This window comes from Ostrea edulis, chromosome 10, assembly GCF_947568905.1.
Source record: "Ostrea edulis chromosome 10, xbOstEdul1.1, whole genome shotgun sequence".
In the NCBI taxonomy this organism is placed as follows: domain Eukaryota; kingdom Metazoa; phylum Mollusca; class Bivalvia; order Ostreida; family Ostreidae; genus Ostrea; species Ostrea edulis.
Genome location: NC_079173.1, coordinates 1,280,098 through 1,301,262, shown reverse-complemented (window position 1 = coordinate 1,301,262; position 21,165 = coordinate 1,280,098). Strand labels below are relative to the sequence as shown.

At 39.0% G+C, this 21,165-nt stretch overlaps 1 long non-coding RNA gene across 2 annotated transcripts; it reads right to left on the bottom strand.

Annotated features, from left to right (window-relative positions):
- Window positions 1-3: 3 nt before the first annotated feature.
- On the bottom strand, window positions 4-20,273 carry LOC130050852 (uncharacterized). 2 transcript variants are annotated; one of them, XR_008799172.1, is made up of 6 exons: window positions 20,169-20,273; window positions 7,899-8,038; window positions 4,551-4,683; window positions 3,415-3,591; window positions 1,002-1,298; window positions 4-75 (listed from the first exon to the last, which is right to left on the bottom strand). It is a non-coding gene; the product is annotated as an uncharacterized LOC130050852 (long non-coding RNA). The 2 variants fall into 2 exon arrangements; XR_008799171.1 differs by lacking the exon at window positions 20,169-20,273 and adding an exon at window positions 12,549-13,000.
- Window positions 20,274-21,165: the final 892 nt, after the last annotated feature.

Below are 21,165 nucleotides of genomic sequence, written 5' to 3'. Positions count from 1 at the left end.
CAACCTCTTTCTGCTTGTAGGAGGAAGGAAGTGTTCCTGTGGTCAGGCTGTCATCATCTCTTGAGACCCAGGAAGCTGAAAAAACAAAGTGTCAATAAGTTCTGGAATGACCAGGAATCATTAACCTTTGACCCCATATTGAGGCCTCATCCTACTCACAATGTGAACAAACTTGAATCTACTCTATGTCAGGAAACGTTCATGCATATTTCAACTTATTTGCCTCAAATTTTCTTAAGAATAAGATTTTTAGACGACCCCACCCCAGTTTTGCCTTTTCTTGATTATTTCACCTTCAAGTGGACATGTTTCTTGGTTTGATCTTAAATCCAGGCAAAGAGGCTTTGTGACAAGTTTGGTTGAAACTGACTCAGTGGTTTTGGAGAAGATGAAAAAAATTACGGATGGTCAGACAGACGTATGATTGATAAAATGTGATCAGAAAATTTCACCTGAGCCTTTGGCTCAGGTGAACAAAAACCAATTTGGTCCCACTCTGTTACCAAAACATATCTCCCCAGAATCATGAATTTTGTAACTAAATGTGAGGCTGTAATGAAGATTTCGTTTAAATCAGTAAATTTTTGGTTGATTTTGCCCCCCCCCCCCCCTTAGGAGGTCACAAGTCCTGAAATTTAGAATTTGTGTCCCTCTTGTTCCCAAGATGCTTCAAATCCAGTTTGAAAAGAATTGAAAGTCAGTTATCAAGAAGAGGTTAAAATGGTCAATTGTTAACAGTCGAAAGACGACATTCAACTACGGACACAGACGATGCATCCCCTGTCGACGGTCACACCCGCCGTGAGTCCTATATCCTGATCAGGCAAACAGAGTTATCCATAGTCAAAATCAGTGTGCCAAGAAGGGCCTAACAATCGGTATGAAACACGTCAGACAGCATTAGACCCAAATGATAGGTTGTAATAATAATTACAAACATGATTTATTTAGTCTGAGGGAGATAACTGTAGGAGTTGTAACAATATGAGAAAATCGAATACTTCTCCGACTCTTCTTTCAGTATGTCTATCAAAGTGTTCAGCCTCAACCAGCAGGTAATGATGAACTGAGAACAATTCTTCTATCCTATGACACTTCTACTCTCCACCAGCAGGTAATGATGAACTGAGAACAACTCTTCTATCCTCCGACACTCCTACTCTCCACCAACAGGTAATGATGAACTGAGAACAATTCTTCTATCCTCCGACACTCTTACTCTCCATCAGCAGGTAATGATGGCCTGAGAACAATTCTTCTATCCTCCGACATTTCTACTCTCCATATCACACAAGTCACTGCAAAAATTCAACGATACGTTATGGCAAAAACTGATAATTTAATAAATGAGGCTGATATGAGTCAAAGATATTTCCAGCTGGTGAACGTCAAGACCCTTAGGAGAAATGAGTCTTCACATGTCGCCCATGATGAAAGCGATTCAACACCCAACAACCCCCCTTACTCGGGGATGGGTGAGGGTAGACGACATGTACAATAACCCCTGTGCTCAGGGTGGGTGAGTGATGACATGTACAATAACCCCCTGTACTCGTGAGGGTGAGTGATGACATGTATAATAATCCCTGTACTCAGGAGTGGGTGAGTGATGACATGTATAATAATCCCTGTACTCAGGTGTGGGTGAGTGATGACATGTATAATAATCCCTGTACTCAGGAGTGGGTGAGGGATGACATGTATAATAATCCCTGTACTCAGGAGTGGGTGAGTGATGACATGTATAATAATCCCTGTACTCAGGAGTGGGTGAGTGATGACATGTATAATAATCCCTGTACTCGTGAGGGTGAGTGATGACATGTACAACAAGAGGTACTGTGAGCAATGCTCACTAAGAATTCCCCCCGCTTACCCCAATCTCCCAAAGGGTGTTGGTAATGGGTATAAACTACCTCTTTTCTGAGTGTAAAAAACAAATGGCATGACAAACCGAACCATATTGCTACTTCGATGTCCAGTGCGCTTGACCTTTGATCTTTTGACCCCAAAATCAATAGGGAACATCTTCATCCCATGGGTAGTCCATATGTATGATATGGTGACTGTAGGTGGAAAGGATAACGCTTTAGAGCCCGGAAACCATATTGCTACTTCGATGTCCAGTGTGCTTGACCTTTGACCTTTTGACCCCAAAATCGATAGGGAACATCTTCATCCCATGGGTAGTCCATATGTATGATATGGTGATGGTAGGTGGAAAGGATAACGCTTTAGAGCCCGGAAACCATATTGCTACTTCGATGTCCAGTGCGCGTGACCTTTGACCTTTTGACCCCAAAATCGATAGGGAACATCTTCATCCCATGGGTAGTCCATATGTATGATATGGTGACGGTAGGTGGAAAGGATAATGCTTTAGAGTCCGGAAACCATTGCGTCTACAGACGAACGGACGGACGGACAACCCGATTCCAGTATACCCCCCCCCACAACTTGTTGCGGGGGGTATAATAATCCCTTGTACTCAAGGGTGGGTATGATGTTCTTCCAGCCAGCAACACAAACTGTATACTCCTTTGATAAGTATACCTTCTCGAAAATCAAACAAGAGGTACTGTGAGCAACGCTCACTAAGGATACCCCCCGCTTACCCCAATCTCCCAAAGGGTGTTGGTAATAGGTATAAACTACCTCTTTTCTGAGTGTAAAAAACAAATGACATGACAAACCGAACCATATTGCTACTTCGATGTCCAGTGCGCGTGACCTTTGACCTTTTGACGGCAAAATCGATAGGGAACATCTTCATCCCATGGGTAGTCCATATGTATGATATGGTGACTGTAGGTGGAAAGGATAACGCTTTAGAGCCCGGAAACCATATTGCTACTTCGATGTCCAGTGCACTTGACCTTTGACCTTTTGATCCCAAAATTGATAGGGAACATCTTCATCCCATGGGTAGTCCATATGTATGATATGGTGACTGTAGGTGGAAAGGATAACACTTTAGAGCCCAGAAACCATATTGCTACTTCGATGTCCAGTGCACTTGACCTTTGACCTTTTGACCCCAAAATCGATAGGGAACATCTTCATCCCATGGGTAGTCCATATGTATGATATGGTGACTGTAGGTGGAAAGGATAACGCTCTAGAGCCCGGAAACCATATTGCTACTTCGTTGTCCAGTGCACTTGACCTTTGACCTTAAAATCAATAGGGAACATCTTTATCCCATGGGTAATCCATATATATGATATGGTGACGGTAGGTGGAAAAGATATTGCTTTAGAGCCCAGAAACCATTGCGTCTACAGACGGACGAACGGACAGACAGACGGACGGACGGACGGACAGACGGACAACCCGATTCCAGTATACCCCCCCCCCCCCACAACTTGTTGCAGGGGGTATAATTAGTGACAAAGAATAGACAAGGACACTTACTAAATAATAGCACTTTTGTAGTCCTGGGCATTTGGTTTAAGCATTTCGATGCATCACCTGGAATACGGATGTTGTGGGGACTCCTCTGAGAGTGACCTTGAAGTACAGGTGGTAACCACTGACCGGATGACCCAGACAATGATCCTGGTCAAGCGGCAAATTCTTCCTACCAGGCTTCTGAAAAAAACCCACTGTCATTTGTCTGAGAGAATAAAAATGTTAATCAAGAAACACAAACAACTTTCACAGGTCATGCCGGGAAGAACCAAAGCTAACAAGAGACTCATGGGCCACATCGTTCACCTGAGTTACCTTCACCCATATCTAAAGATTTTCCTTATATATATGGATGTAAAACTTTGATCCCTATTGTAGCCCCAAACTAACCCTCATCAACCACGAAAATTTCTGTAGCCATTTCAGGACTAAAGTTCTTCCTTTACTTTTGCATTTTTCTTTAGACACAGCTATGTCATTTTAGATGCAGAACTTTTGCTGTGTGGTTCTCGAATTTCTTCGTTACATGTACTACGCTGAGGTTTCTAATTCTTACTACCAATAACTCCAAAGTGCTCTAACCCTCGTTTTCCCGTCATCTTTATTGCTTTCAAACGCTGCTTTGACCGAGACTGAAAAATATTTATTCAGACTTCCGATCCCGATTATAAAATTTTATTAGATGCCCACTTTTTCTCCACTCGCAAAAATGCAACTTAGTTATAATCTCTAGTCGCAAAATCGATTTTCTGGTCGCAAATGCGACCATTTTACTCGCAACTTCGAGCACTGACATGGCCCTTCATTTCAACAAACTTGAATCCCTTTACCCAAGGATGCTTTGTGCCAAGTTTGGTTGAAATACTGACGAAAATGCATTAGTCCAAGGCCAAATCTTACGTCAACTTTTTAACGACCAATCTCATTTGCATAAATCAGGTCAAACAGTTTGTGTATTGAAAACAGTACCCCCCCCTCCCCCCACTTTTTTCATAACTTTTCTCCCAGGTATTATTCAAAATTAATTTTTTAGACTTAAAATTTTCATCGTTAATCATTATTAGTTCCCTCCTATACAAAAATGTCTGAAAAGTTGATTAATGCGAGTTTTGACCTTTGACCTGATAAAAGACACAAACCTTTGATTTTCATGAAACTTGGCACAAAAACTTCTACAGCCATACTACACATCCCTATGAAGTCACACTGTATTTGTCATCTGAACAGCAGAGTGAAAGCCCTTTGAAGTGATGAGCTGAATCTCCTGAAACACTGAAACAGAGGATGAAATCAGCATCAGACCTACAGTACACCATTTTGAAATGCTCACATATGACATATGCTGCAATAAATTTCTTACCAATTATTTCTATATATTGTATACACATCCCCTTTACCGAAATAGGATAACAAATTTGCTCGATAATGTAAATAGATATTCTTAAGATTTTTTGTAAAAGTTACCCCCAAATATGGTGAAGTTTCTTAAAGAATGTCCAAAATAAACAAGAGGTACTGTGAGCAATGCTCACTAAGAATACCCCCCGCTTACCCCAATCTCCCAAAGGGTGTTGGTAATAGGTATAAACTACCTCTTTTCTGAGTGTAAAAATCAAATGGCATGACAAACCGAACCATATTGATACTTCGATGTCCAGTGCGCGTGACCTTTGACCTTTTGACCCCAAAATCGATAGGGAACATCTTCATCCCATGGGTAGTCCATATGTATGATATGGTGACTGTAGGTGGAAAGGATAACGCTTTAGAGCCCGGAAACCATACTGCTACTTTGATGTCCAGTGCGCTTGACCTTTGACCTTTTGACCCCAAAATCGATAGGGAACATCTTCATCCCATGGGTAGTCCATATGTATGATATGGTGACTGTAGGTGGAAAGGATAACGCTATAGAGCCCGGAAACCATATTGCTACTTCGATGTCCAGTGCGCTTGACCTTTGACCTTTTGACCCCAAAATCGATAGGGAACATCTTCATCTCATGGGTAGTCCATATGTATGATATGGTGACTGTAGGTGGAAAGGATAACGCTTTAGAGCCCGGAAACCATATTGCTACTTCGATGTCCAGTGCGCTTGACCTTTGACCTTTTGACCCCAAAATCGATAGGGAACATCTTCATCCCATGGGTAGTCCATATGTATGATATGGTGACGGTAGGTGGAAAGGATAATGCTTTAGAGTCCGGAAACCATTGCGTCTACAGACGGACGGACGGACGGACAACCCGATTCCAGTATACCCCCCCCCCCACAACTTGTTGCGGGGGGTATAATAATCCCTTGTACTCAAGGGTGGGTATGATGTTCTTCCAGCCAGCAACACAAACTGTATACTCCTTTGATAAGTATACCTTCTCGAAAATCAAACAAGAGGTACTGTGAGCAACGCTCACTAAGGATACCCCCCGCTTACCCCAATCTCCCAAAGGGTGTTGGTAATAGGTATAAACTACCTCTTTTCTGAGTGTAAAAAACAAATGACATGACAAACCGAACCATATTGCTACTTCGATGTCCAGTGCGCGTGACCTTTGACCTTTTGACGGCAAAATCGATAGGGAACATCTTCATCCCATGGGTAGTCCATATATATGATATGGTGACGGTAGGTGGAAAGGATAACGCTTTAGAGCCCGGAAACCATATTGCTACTTCGATGTCCAGTGCGCTTGACCTTTAACCTTTTGACCCCAAAATCGATAGGGAACATCTTTATCCCATGGGTAATCCATATATATGATATGGTGACGGTAGGTGGAAAGGATAACGCTTTAGAGCCCGGAAACCATATTGCTACTTCGATGTCCAGTGCGCTTGACCTTTAACCTTTTGACCCCAAAATCGATAGGGAACATCTTCATCCCATGGGTAGTCCATATATATGATATGGTGACGGTAGGTGGAAAGGATAATGCTTTAGAGTCCGGAAACCATTGCGTCTACAGACGGACGGACGGACAGACGGACGGACGGACGGACAGACAGACGGACAACCTGATTCCAGTATACCCCCCCCCCCACAACTTGTTGCGGGGGGTATAAATATTTAACAGTAGAATTTTACATCAGAAAAAATATTTCCAAATTCTGCATTATATTTGCTGTAAGAAACAACAGCACAAGTCAATGAAAATAGATTAATCTCTCTGTTGTCAGCAGATAAGCAGACAGGACCACAGCAGCCACTATCAGGATGTGGCACTTACTGGTCATGCTGGATTATCCCTGGTCACATTAAAACTGTCATTAGAGATGTGAAAGATGCCATTCTAAAGTTAACCAAACATTAGGCACTATAAATGTGGGTGAGCTAAGAGAATTGAACATATCAATGCCTGAATCTGCCAGAAGCACTACTCTACTCACCAACATGTTTAAGAAAACTATGGCTCCATGGAACAAAGGGAAGGAACTCTGCAAGAAGAAGCTCCCAAGGCAGGGCAAAATTCATCGAGGTAATTATCATGGCCACAAGACTAAGACTGATGTGCAGAGAAATTCTAGTCGACGATCATTTGTCAGGCTGAATTCAAGGGATCATGCCCTGGTCACCAAACCAAGTCTGAACAGCCAGTCCTACCAAACTCCTAACTGCGATGATGAAAGTGGACCATCCTGCATTCTGCGCCCACTTCCCAAATCAAACACCAAAGAGAAGAGAATACTTAGGTGGGCGACGTATAGTGGATGAACAGAAGATGATGGAGATGATTAATCAAACGATACCACTTCATCAGTCTACCACCTGTACCGCTCCGAACATCACTGTGCTGCACTCGACAAAAGCAGGAATTTCATGGAAATACATAAAGTGAAAGAGATCAACACGACCCGTGGCCACCCAGAAAATGTCATCAACATTTCAACAGATGCCCGTTATAACAGTAACATCATGTTCAGCCGCAGGACCCCCGGACAGAATGTCAGTCAAGCCTTTACCTTGGCCAGTGAAACCAACACTGACAGAAAATATATACTTGCCTGTGCTCAGCAAAACAAACTCTGCTGGACAGGTGCATGGCTAAGGGGCAAGGGAATGGAAGTAGATTGTCCAGGCGGACATCCTGAGTGTACTTCCAATCGACCACGGGCAGCACCATTTTCAGAGTATGAGATGGGAAAGGACATTGGCACACTGCTGGCCTTACAAGATGTATTAGTCCGGTATGTTACCACAGACGGCGACGCCCAAGGTGACAAAGGAGTGGACGAAGCCATGCAAGCTCTACATCCCCTATGAAAAGTAGAGCGTCTAGCCGACCCCGTCCATCTTAGGTAGTCACAGTTCCGCGCCAGCAACCCAGCAGTCTATAACGAAGCATGTTCCATACCCAGACCAAAGAACAGAAGAAAGAGCTACAGAGAGTATTTAGCAATGATCTAGAGTCAAGATGTGCTTTGATAGTCAAGGAACTGTTTACCAAATTTGACAGAGATCTGCAGAAAATGAGTGATTTCTTACCTAAAGCGCTGGAGGCCACTGTTCTGTGCTATACTGGAGACTGCTCAATGTGTGCAACATATTCCCTCGTTTGTGATGGAGGACTTGTTTCCAACTGGTGGAACTTCAGTCGTAATCTTGCTGTATATAAAATCACGAGCCTGTAAATGAGTGAAAATGACATTAGGATTGTAACAGAAATCCTTAAAATGAAACTAAGTGTAGAAGCCATCAATGCCATGAAGCTGCTGACTGATACATATGCCAACAAGTCTTACCACCGTAGTGCCAGTTGCAACATGCCCAAGTACATTAAGTTTTCCCGAACAACGGAGGGTCATCTCCACTCCATGATACATTGATGGAACAACTTACCCGGTACATCAACCAGACTGAAATGCGAATCTGCTGGAATACAGTACTCTGAGCATGGGAGTAACAATTAGATAGACTGGACCAGAAGTTCCTGTACAATCAAGCCTATCACAGAAAGGAGAGAGTGAAGAGTAGAAGGAACACACTATTGGCCAGGAAAATGGCAGAGCATCACCAGTACCGGGAAGAACATAGAGGAACTTCAGACTACTGCAAAGGCCAGCTTGACTTTAACTCAGCTTCCGCCCGTGATCACCCATACCACAAGAGGGAATAATTGAGATATCATCGCAGGCCTCGCCAGTGAAGAGAGTGCAGGGTTTGAAATTTACTTTCTTGAGCACTAGACCAGTCGGGCTACTTCAAATAATATTTACTAGACCTGACCTTACATCCACTAGCCCTGACCAACTTTCCAGAGAAAAGAAACCCCGATGGTTTCTCCATTTTTAAGTACTTAATTCAAATGACAAACGTTAAGTTTAAACTAAAACGTACTTAATTGTCTCAAAAACATCTTTAGTCTCGTCATTCAATTTGGTGCTTTTATTTTCAAACTTCCCAACCTACTCCTTTTTTTTTCTCAGAACATCCTTCCTTGAGGACGAGAAGTCTAGACATTCCCGCACATGTGTCAACAACGAAAAATGGCTATTTACGATTTAATTTATTCATTTGATACAGGCAACGAAATTAAGGGGGAATATTCGCTAAATGCGAGTTAAAAATTGAATTTGCGAGTAAAAAATCACAAGTGATCGCAACTTTTTGCGAGTGAAAAAACCCCGATCTTTTTCCCGGATTTCCTTGGTTTATTGGCTGTACTTTGAAGTTTACAATAATATTGTCTTGTGCATAGAAACTCTTTACAGAATGAATATAAAAGTATTGAAAAAGTAAACGTGGATCGAATAAATAACTAAGGCCAAGGTCATCTCAGTCGATGGCCTACTTCATACACACTTCGGATGTCTCAGAGACGTCTGATTTAAATAGCAAGCATATTGATCTCGTCCGTGTCTATATAAAACAACACATGACAGTGTGTCACCGTTTCACGCGGTGTCCTTCTGTACTCTATAGTCAAACACTTCGAGTTCGTGGGGTTTTCTTTTCAACTAGAATTTTTTTAGATGAAATTTCCAAAAGTTTTGAACATATACTTTAAATTGGCGCAAACAGTCTTCAAGATTTCAATCCACATGATGCTGTTAATAGGTGGTAGATCTCTGGACAGCGAGTACGCCGCACAAGTGTACCATATGACCAGCACCATGTATGTTGTCTGATTCATTGAATTTTAAATGAAAGAATTCGCAATCTTATTTTTATTATTGCACTTTAAAGGAGATTTTAAAAGATTTTCCCAAAATTTTGATAAAGAGACATGCTTGTTTTCTTAAATTCATGTAAAACAGTAATCGATTGAAAAATGCTAGTAAAAGCTCAATTTTGCTAGTTGGAAAATAATCCACTAGCTAAAATTTGCTAGTGGTGAAAAAAGTTAATTTCGATCCCTGTGATAGACACTTTCTTATATTCAATTAAAATAAACTGGGTTTTTTTTCAAATGAAAATGAATTCAGTTTATATATATTTATCCGAAATATAACTTTACACCCATTAACAAAGAGTAAATGTCGTAAAACATCACTTCCGACAGCGACTATGTATTCGAACTAAAAATAGAGATTTTGTCATCACGCGGTTCAAAATTGCTCGCAAACTCTTTACAGTTATTTTTTAAAGTTAAAAATAAGATATCTTATGGTTTAAAATAAAGTTTCTTCTTTATTTTTTCAACATGACCAGTCGGACTAGTAAATCGACATTTTACCCGACCGGACCTATCATTTAGTAGACTCGGTCGGTCGGACGTGCCTTAGTGTCAAACCCTGGAGTGACTGATTAAGTTGCTATGAACTCTAATTAGCAATTAATACCTGCTCATTTATAACTACTTCCATGTACTAATAACTTTGTGAGGAGTGACAAATGCCTCTCCCATCTACAGCGGTGTAACATGTTAACAAGAGGCCCAGGGGCCTTATAGGTCACCTGAGTATCATGTAACAACCTTCCAATGTTTGAATTAGGTTTGTGTTTAAATATAAGAATTTTACTTTTGGATGGAAGAAACATTGAATAGCTATGTGGTCAGCCCCGCCTTTGCACCAGAACCCCTGACCCAGGGGCCATAAATTTCAGTTTTGAAAGAAGCATCCTTGATCATCATTATCATACTATTAGTTTGTTTACTTAATACCCAGCAGCAGAGGAGAAGATTTTCAAAGAAATAAAATGCAATTTCACTATATGATCAATAGGGCCCCACCCTAATACCAGAACCCCTGACCCAGGGGCCATGAATTTCACAATTTTGAAAGAGGCATCCTTGCTCATCATAACCATGCTATTGGTTTGTCTACTTAATACCCAAGGACAGAGAAGAAGATTTTCAAAGAAATAATGCATTTTCACTATATGACTTATAGAGCCCCACCCTAGCACCAGAACCCCTGATCCAGGGGCCATGAATTTCACAATTTTTAACAAGAGGTACTGTGAGCAATGCTCACTAAGAATACCCCCCCTCCCCCGCTTACCCCAATCTCCCAAAGGGTGTTGGTAATAGGTATAAAGTACCTCTTTTCTGGGTGTTGCTACTTTGATGTCCAGTGCACATGACCTTTGACCTTTTGACCCTAAAATCGATAGGGATCATCTTCATCCCATGGGTAGTCCATATATATGATATGGTGACTGTAGGTGGAAAGGATAACGCTTTAGAGCCCGGAAACCATATTGCTACTTCAATGTCCAGTGCACTTGACCTTTGACCTTAAAATCGATAGGAAACATCTTCATCCCATGGGTAGCCCATATGTTTGATATGGTGACTGTAGGTGGAAAGGATAACACTTTAGAGCCCGGAAACCATATTTCTATTTCAATGTCCAGTGCGCGTGACCTTTGACCTTTTGACCCTAAAATCGATAGGGATTATCTTCAACCCATGGGTAGTCCATATATATGATATGGTGACTGTAGGTGGAAAGGATAACGCTTTAGAGCCCGGAAACCATATTGCTACTTCAATGTCCAGTGCGCTTGACCTTTGACTTTTGACCCCAAAATCGATAGGGAACATCTTCATCCCATGGGTAGTCTATATATATGATATGGTGACGGTAGGTGGAACAAGAGGTACTGTGAGCAATGCTCACTAAGAATACCCCCCGCTTACCCCAATCTCCCAAAGGGTGTTGGTAATAGGTATAAACTACCTCTTTTCTGAGTGTAAAAAACAAATGGCATGACAAACCGAACCATATTGCTACTTCGATGTCCAGTGCACGTGACCTTTGACCTTTTGACCCCAAAATCGATAGGGAACATCTTCATCCCATGGGTAGTCCATATGTATGATATGGTGACTGTAGGTGGAAAGGATAACGCTTTAGAACCCGGAAACCATATTGCTACTTCGATGTCCAGTGCGCGTGACCTTTGACCTTTTGACCCCAAAATCGATAGGGAACATCTTCATCCCATGGGTAGTCCATATGTATGATATGGTGACTGTAGGTGGAAAGGATAATGCTTTAGAGTCCGGAAACCATTGCGTCTACAGATGGACGGACGGACGGACGGACGGACAACCTGATTCCAGTATACCCCCCCCGCAACTTGTTGCGGGGGGTATAATAATAAGGATAATGCTTTAGAGCCCAGAAACCATTGCGTCTACAGACGGACGGACGGACGGACAGACGAACAACCCGATTCCAGTATACCCCCACAACTTGTTGCGGGGGGTATAAAGAGACATCCTTGCTCATCATTACCATGCTATTAGTTTGTCTACTTAATACCCAGAGACAGAGAAGAAGATTTTCAAAGAATTTCTACACTTTCACTATATGACCAATAGAGCCCCACCCTAACACAAGAACCCCTGCCCCAGGGGCCATGAATTTCACAATTTTGGTAGAGGGCTCAACACTCATTATAATTATGCCCACAGTTTGGCTTCTTGATGTCTTTTAAAATTACACTCATTTTGATGGTTTTTGCCCCACTCCTCAGGCCCCAGGGGGCAGGGACCACGAATTTCACAATTTTTGTTCCCCTCCACCCACAGATGCTATATGCCAAAATTGGTTGAAATTGGTTCAGGGGTTTCAGAGAAGAAGCTGAAAATGTTCAAATGTTAACGCACGACGCAGGACAAAAACAGATAGCAATAGGTCACCTGAATGAATTCAGGTGACCTAATAAATGTGATAAACTTACCAAGATTGTTGTTATCCATATATAGCTCCAGACGACAGGGAAGATAGGGAGGTGGGTGCCCCAGACAGGTGCCCCCGGATTTGCAGGTCTGTCGCTGGTTATTGATACCGAGCTGCTCCAGAGCAATATGCCCTGGTACAACACACAGTGTGTTGTGGCACAAGTGGGATGCAACAATTGATACATCTAACTCATGGTGACGATGATGTAACATGACACTGAGTCTATGCACATGCATCATCTGCCAGCTGTTCTTTATCGGATGCTTGTAGCACACAACACCATACTTGTTGTTGTTGCTTCTAGCCCCCATCCAAATACGACAATGACCATTTAAACCTGGGGCAGAGCTCGAGTGCACCTTCTCCAAATACTTGGCAAAAAAGCTTTGGAATCCATGCTTAGAAAATGAAAGTAAGCCACTGACGAAAATGCATTATTCCAAGGCCAAATCTTACGTCAACCTTTTAACGACCAATCTCATTTGCATAAATCAGGTCAAACAGTTTGTGTATTGAAAACGAATGCTGGACAACTCGCTCCCAAGACAACTCGCCCTCAAGACAACTCGCCCCCTCTTAGGATAACTCGCCCTCTCTCAGGACAAGTCGCCCCTTCTCTTGAGACAACTGGCCCCCAATATCATATATAAATATATTATCACATTTTATTTTTATTTTGTGTGTGTGTGTTATTTACACTTTTAACCCTATAAAGATACACCGTACGTCTTTTTATTTCATACTTTAACACGAATGGTAAATTCTAATAGAATTATACACAAATTCGATTATTGGATTTCAGAAAAGGTTATATTTTTCATAAATCAATTGGCAAGGAAAATTATATTTGCTGATTTTCAGGTAATTGATTAAATTTCTCCAATACTGAGAAAATTTTAGGGGTGTTTTGGGGGGTGCCAGGGGTGATGTGTGTGTGGGGGTTTTTTTGTGGGTTTTTTTTTTTATCGATATAGTATATAGAAGTGTAAAGGTGAAGCATGAATATTCTGATACATGTAATCATCTTTTAATGCGTTTCTCAACTAATTCCCTTTTGAAAAATAATAAAATTCCCATTTCAGAAATTTTATATCGGATTTGCTTTATTGATTCTTTTTACGCGGGGTGATTCTTTTTATGCGGCAATTTCAAAGTGTAAAGAACTCTGATGATGAGTACCTCATAGCGTTTGAAGTAAATTGATAACAGCTTGGGGGAAATCAAACAATTAGATTTAACAACAGATGCAGATTATTGATAATTATACTACGTCAGCTGTAGACCAAGCTAATACTCTCCCTATACCAAACGCTAACTTGTTTCCGTTGAAATTATATATTTTACATGTAAATAAAAGTGATGATGAATTTACTGAACCCAAACACTGGATTTTCACTAAAATCTTTCTTCTTGTGTAAAAAGACACGAAGTTCGGTGTTTATGTGAACACGTCTTATTGTCTGTGATGTATATATATACTATCTATAAGAAATTCATTAATTTTTGCTAAAACACCTCTTGGATTTATACCAAAAATTATAATTGTAAACATGTATGATATACATGACATGAAGGAGCGAGATATCTCAAGAGAGGGGGCGAGTTGTCCCGAAGAGGGGGCGAGTTGTCTTGAGGGCGAGTTGTCCTTATGAGGGGGCGAGTTGTCTTGAGGGCGAGATGTCCCGATACCTTGAAAACAGTACCCCCCCCCCCCACTCCCCCAACTTTTTTCATAACTGTTCTCGCAGGTATTATTAAACATTAATTTTTTAGACTTAAAATTCTAATTGTTAAAGACCCCCCCCCCAAAAAAAATAAACACCATAGGGTTTCTCCACGGATCACTGAATGTGGGTGGAGCTTATCCATGGTCAATGTTATTTACCTGGCCAAGAGATGGGTTGTTGTGTATATTTCTATGATATACACAGGAAATCTCTCAGGTTATTACAAATTATGCTTAGTGTCTTGATTTGTGCAAAAAAAAATTTTTTAATTTTTACCTACGTGCATACCGCATTTCTATTTCTCGTAAACCTTCAAACTTGGTCATATTTATGTATTGCAGATAACAGGTTTAGCCCACTTCTAAACCTTTGCTTTTTAAAACTTCTAATTAAATTGTTATATATCGTATATAAATATTTCCTAAATATAATATTACCCAGCGTTTCCGGGCACTTCCTGGTGTCCTGGGAGTTTGCGGTGTTGTGGGTGTAGTAGGTAAAATATCCATGTTTCGAGAGAATGAAGAAATCCAAGCAGATCTGTGTACATGTACAACCAAATGAAGAATGATCAAGATACCCCTCAATATGGGCCGTCTGTAGGGTTTCTGTGTCTGTAGTGTTTGTGTAATGGTGATATCCCAAACAGCAGCTGACACGAAGTCTACCCCCCCCCCCTCCTCTCTCTCTTTAGGGTTTCTATGGTAGTGTTTGTATAACGAGGGCATCCCAAACAGAAGCTGACACGAAGTCTACACCCCCTCCTCTCCCTCTTTAGGGTTTCTGCATGTGGACATAGTGTTTGTGTAACGATGGTATCCCAAACAGAAGCTGACACATAGCTAGTCTACCCCCTTTCTCTCTCTCTCCCTTACTCTCAATCATTGACTAAAAGAGTAATCATTGTCCTACTTATGCAATACTATTGTCATGCCATATTGTTTCATCTATATTATTGCTACAGTTTTACACATTTCTCTCTCTCTCTCTCTCTCTCTCTCTCTCTCTCTCTCTCTCTCTCTCTTTATAAATTTATATAAAACAGTGATAAATTATAATAGCTCAATAGCTCAATAACTCTCTCTCTCTCTCTCTCTCTTTATAAACATAAAACCTGATAAATTATAAATAGAAATATCTCAATAACTCTCTCTCTCTCTCTCTTTATAAAAATAAAACTATGATAAATTATAAATAGATATATCTCAATAACTTATTTATGCTTGTTTACTATTGTTTGATTTCTGATTGTGTAATTTATAATCCATGTGGTATCTCAAACAGAAGCATTTTTAACTACTGTAACAGTTTTACGCATGGGCAATAATATAACCATTATACATGTTGATGTGCTGCGCCAATAAAGAATTAATTGTTCATGTTTTGATAAATATAAAGCCACAATAAATCATTAATAGAAAATATTCCAATATAACTTATGGTTTTTTTTTTTTTTATTATTATTGTTTGATTTCTGATTGTTTAATCTATAATACATGTAAATACCATGATAAATTGCATTATATAGGGGACGTTAGAAATTAAAATATTCTAGGTGCGAGTCAATGCTATCAAAACTCAGGTATACTGGGGCTTTCCTCCAGATCTAAAGACTGCTGGTCTTCATTAGCCATGATTGTTATCAAAACATCTATCTCAGGTAGCTGTAGGCCATGGTCTCTGCAAACATCAATCAACCTAAGCTCTATTGTTAAAAGTTTGATTGACAGGTGGCTTAGCATTGATCACCATACAGGTAAAATTTGGGGGCGTTAACTTAAAGTGGGGTCTTTAATCATTATTAGTCCCCTCCTATACAAAAATATCTGAAAAGTTGATTAATGAGTTTTGACCTTTGACCTGATAGGACACAGACTACCAATTTTTTTCCTATACATTCCTTTATAACATAAAAATTCATATAAAAATTCCACCACCTCAACTAACCAAAAATATTTGTGAATCTCAGGAAAATTCACCTGCACACAAGTCCTGTTATGACACCGCAAGTAACCCCTACCCTGCATATTTCCCTTTCCCTTTGAGAAACATAAACAATGGCCTATTTACACCCTTCCTACTACACACTTAAGGTGGGTCCTTAGTCCTGGAATTTTGGGGTTTAGGTAGCATTTGTTTGTTTGAAATCAATAAATTAACATTCAGAGTAATGAAAAAAGGCAAAACAGTTAAGGGTTTCCATATTAATTTTCATTACAGACACTACTGAAGTTGTGTACTCCTATGTAGATTTTTATGAAATTCATTGGAAACAGTTATTTGTTGTTATTTTAAAATAAAAACAACAAAATATTTTTTGAATTGCATTTATTTATCGGGAAACATGTCAATAACTAAAACACATGTCATTTTCAATATGTTCATCAAGTTTTAGAATGATATGTGCAAAATTATTGAATTAGCGTTATTCTCCAAAATGTTAAAAAACAAACAAATGTGGACACATTTTCCTTATTGCATGGTTTGCATATCATTTTTCTGTTTATATTAGTAGATGTACATCTGTTATAGTTATTTATGAAAAAAAAATCCATACCTTTCCTTAATAATTTCAAATCTATAGCTTCCAGAGTATGTATACCCTCATAAAAAATTAAGTCTGGCACCATACAGTTGAGCTATTCAAAAGGATTAAAATTTTATGTAATTTCATGAAAAGACACAGATAATGATTACTTATCACCTTGGTAAAATTTTAGTCGAAAATAAAGGAAATCTATCGCATAATGAACTTGATAAAATAATTTAATGAAAACAGAGTTATTGTCCTTGGATTCAATATTTTGAAACATATCATTGACTTTTCAAATATAACTAAGACTTTTGAAATATTTTATGGCTAACAAGATTTTTTACAATAACTATTGAAAAAGGCTCCAACAAAATTTATGTTCCTGTCATTAAGGACATGCGGGACGATGTGGCCAAAAATAACTCGTCAATGAATATTGTTTCTTTTTTTCATGAAGCACCATCAGGATGTCCTTTACAATGTGTATAAATTTCATAACCACTTTCTAGGTATACAAGGGAGATAATAAGCTTTGAATTACCCCCCTTTTCGAAAATTGTGAATTTTACAAGATTATTCCGATTTTTATTTCAAAAAAATAATTTGATGGAATTTTTTTATATATTTTTTACAATAATCTTTAAAATATATGTAAAATATAAAATAAACAATAATAGCATGCTTAAACATAACCGTATAATAAGAAATTTGGAAAATTTAAGGATTTGGGGTGGAAATTTGTACTCAAAAAAAGTGCACCGCCACGGCACATGATACGCCCGTCACATATTGTTAACAGTATAGATTGTACCCATTAAAACATTTTTTTATATCACCTTAATTAAATGTCACAGTGACCTTAAAGTAGGATGCGACATACCTTCTACCTAAGATGCATTAGTTGACCAATTTTGGTGATTCTAGGTCTAATAGTTTTCAAGTTATGAGCCGGACAAGTTTTTGCCATATATGGCCATATCTTCTAACCAAGATGTATCTACAGACAAAGTTTGATGATTCTAGGCCTTGTAGTATTTAAGTTACGGGTCGGACACGAAAAAGCTAACAGACGGACGGACAGACGGATGGAAATGAACGCCATACCATAATACGTTCCGTCTTAAGACGGGCGTATAAAAACAGGGTAGTCTAGATACTAAATGAAGCACTTCTCAAAAACCTGTCAATGAATATTTTTGCAAACACCGTAATTAAAAACTATTCATATACCTAACTTCCTGTAGAAATATGATGGGATGAAGCTAATCTTGATTTTGAGGTAGTCGTCCTTGAAGTTATTCATTGATAAGTTCACTTGGTGTTGGGGTTGGCGGAATATTTTTTAAATAATAACTTTCAAGATTATATTCTTTTCATATACAACTACTGTTAAAAGTAATGGGAAGGGAAAATCTCAATTTATTTGCACTACATTTTTTTTTTAAAACTCACTGTCAAAGACAGGGTGGGTGGGTGGGGGGGTGGGGGGGTTAAGCTTAATTCTTTGTGCCTGTTTTGGAATACATTGTTAGAAACTATATTTGTTTTTAACCTATTGAAATAATTATAATTTTCATGATCATGGAACAAAAATTGAGTTAATGAAAACAAATTAAAATTTTAATCTTTTTTAAATATACTTACATATATATATATTATACATGACTTTGGACAAAACGTCTAGCTCTACAAGTCGTCTTCCTTCAAACCACGGGGTTAGATCTAGTTAACGTCAATATAAGCTACTATTTCGTTTACAAGATCAACATTACTTCCGCACCCAGGAGAGCTAGTGTCGCACGACTCGATCGTCTCCGTCCTATTTTTCAAGAAATTTATGTGTCGCACACGTTGTGACTTTGCACTTTTTTTTTCTTTTTCACATACTTCTCGACCTGTATCATATTTATTACATTAGTTGCCATTTTCGCAACAGTGTTTCGTAAAGTTAGTAAAAATAATTTGTAATATAAAATAGTTTGAGAGATAAAGCGTACTTAGATTTACATGAAAATGTTTGGGAAAATTAAACATTCCTAGCATGGACGTAATATTTGACCAAAGGTATCGATCTTCGGCATATGGGGCGGGGGAGGGGTATTATTCGCAAACAATGATCGATTATAAAAGCACCTGAATAGTTCGTACGTTCCCCAAGCAAGATTCGGAGAAATGTGTGTCCAGTTCTAGTTTCACACTACTATAGTAAATATTAACAAACGATCATCATCTTACACTTGCACCGAGTCATTGTTTACGTACGATTGACTTTCCTTTTGTAAATGCCTAGATTCAAATTGCATGTACATGTTGGAGCGATTTTGGTTACTTATATGCTATACTATCAAAATTACTGTGGCGCATACTATATATATAATATACACAATGTATTTATGAAAAGGGAGACTTGTAATCAATATGAAATAGAAATAAAAAATTATCATTTGACAAGAATTCAATCAACAGATTTACACTTGACAGTGGTAGCAAATTACGACAAAATACACGTGTATGATGACATTTTCCCCACGGTACAACGTCGTGACGTACTTTTTTATTGTGACGTCATATAGTGTGTCAGTAGTGCATTGCGATTTTTCTCGGGAAGCTTTAACTACGCTGCGTCCGGTTCTGAATTTATAATAAATTCGCATTCATCATGTGATCATCGTCTTGCATATCCTTAAATGTATGTTCCTGTCATTAAATCATTGACTTTGCAAAATCCTATGACGTCACAGGAGTGTGGAACTACGTTAAGATCAGAATTTCCCATTATTATAATTTTTTGATTTTTTTCTTCAGACCCTCTCCTTCCCATCTATGCTCTAGAATAACACAATTCCACCCCACACACATCCCCAAGAATGTTTTTAAGAAAAAACCTCTATTTATAAATTGGCACTAGACATCTACTTGATATTCAACTGTCCGAATTTACTCTTACTTTGAATACTCTAGTCATTTTGGCTTTACATTTTTTAAGCTTTCAATCTGATCATATTAATTTTTTTTTATCCAAGAACGTAAAATACAGACCGTGAAATATTCGTTCAGCTCAGTAAATTCCATCGTACTTGACCAGTGACACCCCCCCCCTATTTCAAAGAGTAGATAAGTTAAAACCGGTGTATTCTGAGAATATCTTCCCGTTCTCTCAGTAATTTCTGCTTCCCTTGTTAATAATAAGCTTAAAATGCCGACATTCTTAAAACATCATTGCTTACAATATCTTCCGTTCTATTTTCTGTTCCGCGTTTTAGCAACACCCATAAAAAACTCATCTGTCCTAAATATTTCTTTCATGCAACTCAGCCAAAAGCAATTAACCAGAGAAATTTAAATAAATGGTACCTACGTGTAATAGCGCTGTACCCGACAGTCATTTTCGCTAAGCATCTGCAAATATAAGCTATCTGTCTGATCATGCTGATTCGACGTCCATCTTCGTTTCCGCTGCAAGTGTCTTCTGCTTCTTCAAGAAAGACAACTCTTGTTTTAGCAATCGCACATTCTCGGGTCTTTCCGGTAAGCGGAAAATTCATATAGATATAAGATAAAGATTTTTAAAGAACTTTTTGTACCAAAGAAAGTGAGAGAAAATAGAAGACCCCGAAATGACAAAAGAAAAAAAGAAAGGAAAACATTAGTCTAAAATTTCTACCATAGGGGGTTGAGATGCATATTCACGTGCCTTCTACATCCACCATCGTAAATTCTCTTGCAGCGAAAAAAATTATAAAAATTTCAAAGTGTCATTGACTAGCATGCAATTTTACCTGTGAAAATCTCCCCTCCCCCTCCAATGTGGATCAGAATATTTTCAGTTAAAGGATTAACACCCCCTCCCCCTCCTATATAGGCCATTACAGGGGCGGATCCGAAACATTTACCAAGGGAGGGACGCAACACTATATTGCACTTTTTCCGACAATGAAGTTTCCTTTTAAAAACAATTACCTGCTTTTTAAAATCAACCAAAAAGAGGGGGGGGGGGGGTTAAACCCCTGGTCCGTTATTTCCCGCGCCTCTAGATCCGCGACTGATGAGCAGCAATACGCGATCAAGAGAGTGATCTATTCAGTGTTTGTAAGTGACATAATGATATTTACGCAACAACACAAACGGAGAAATTTCATTCTTTTCTTTCTTGTTTTTAGAATTTTATTGTCAGACTTCATAAGGTCATGCTAATTAAAGCAATATCAATATATATTTTTCAAATCAAACCGAAACCCCCCGATCGAGGAAGTTTCTCAAATCGGAATTTCCTTACTTAAAATTGAGTCGGAGTGTTTGTATTTGTATCGAGGTAATTAAAAAAATCAATCTAATCAATAATTATAAAATGAAGT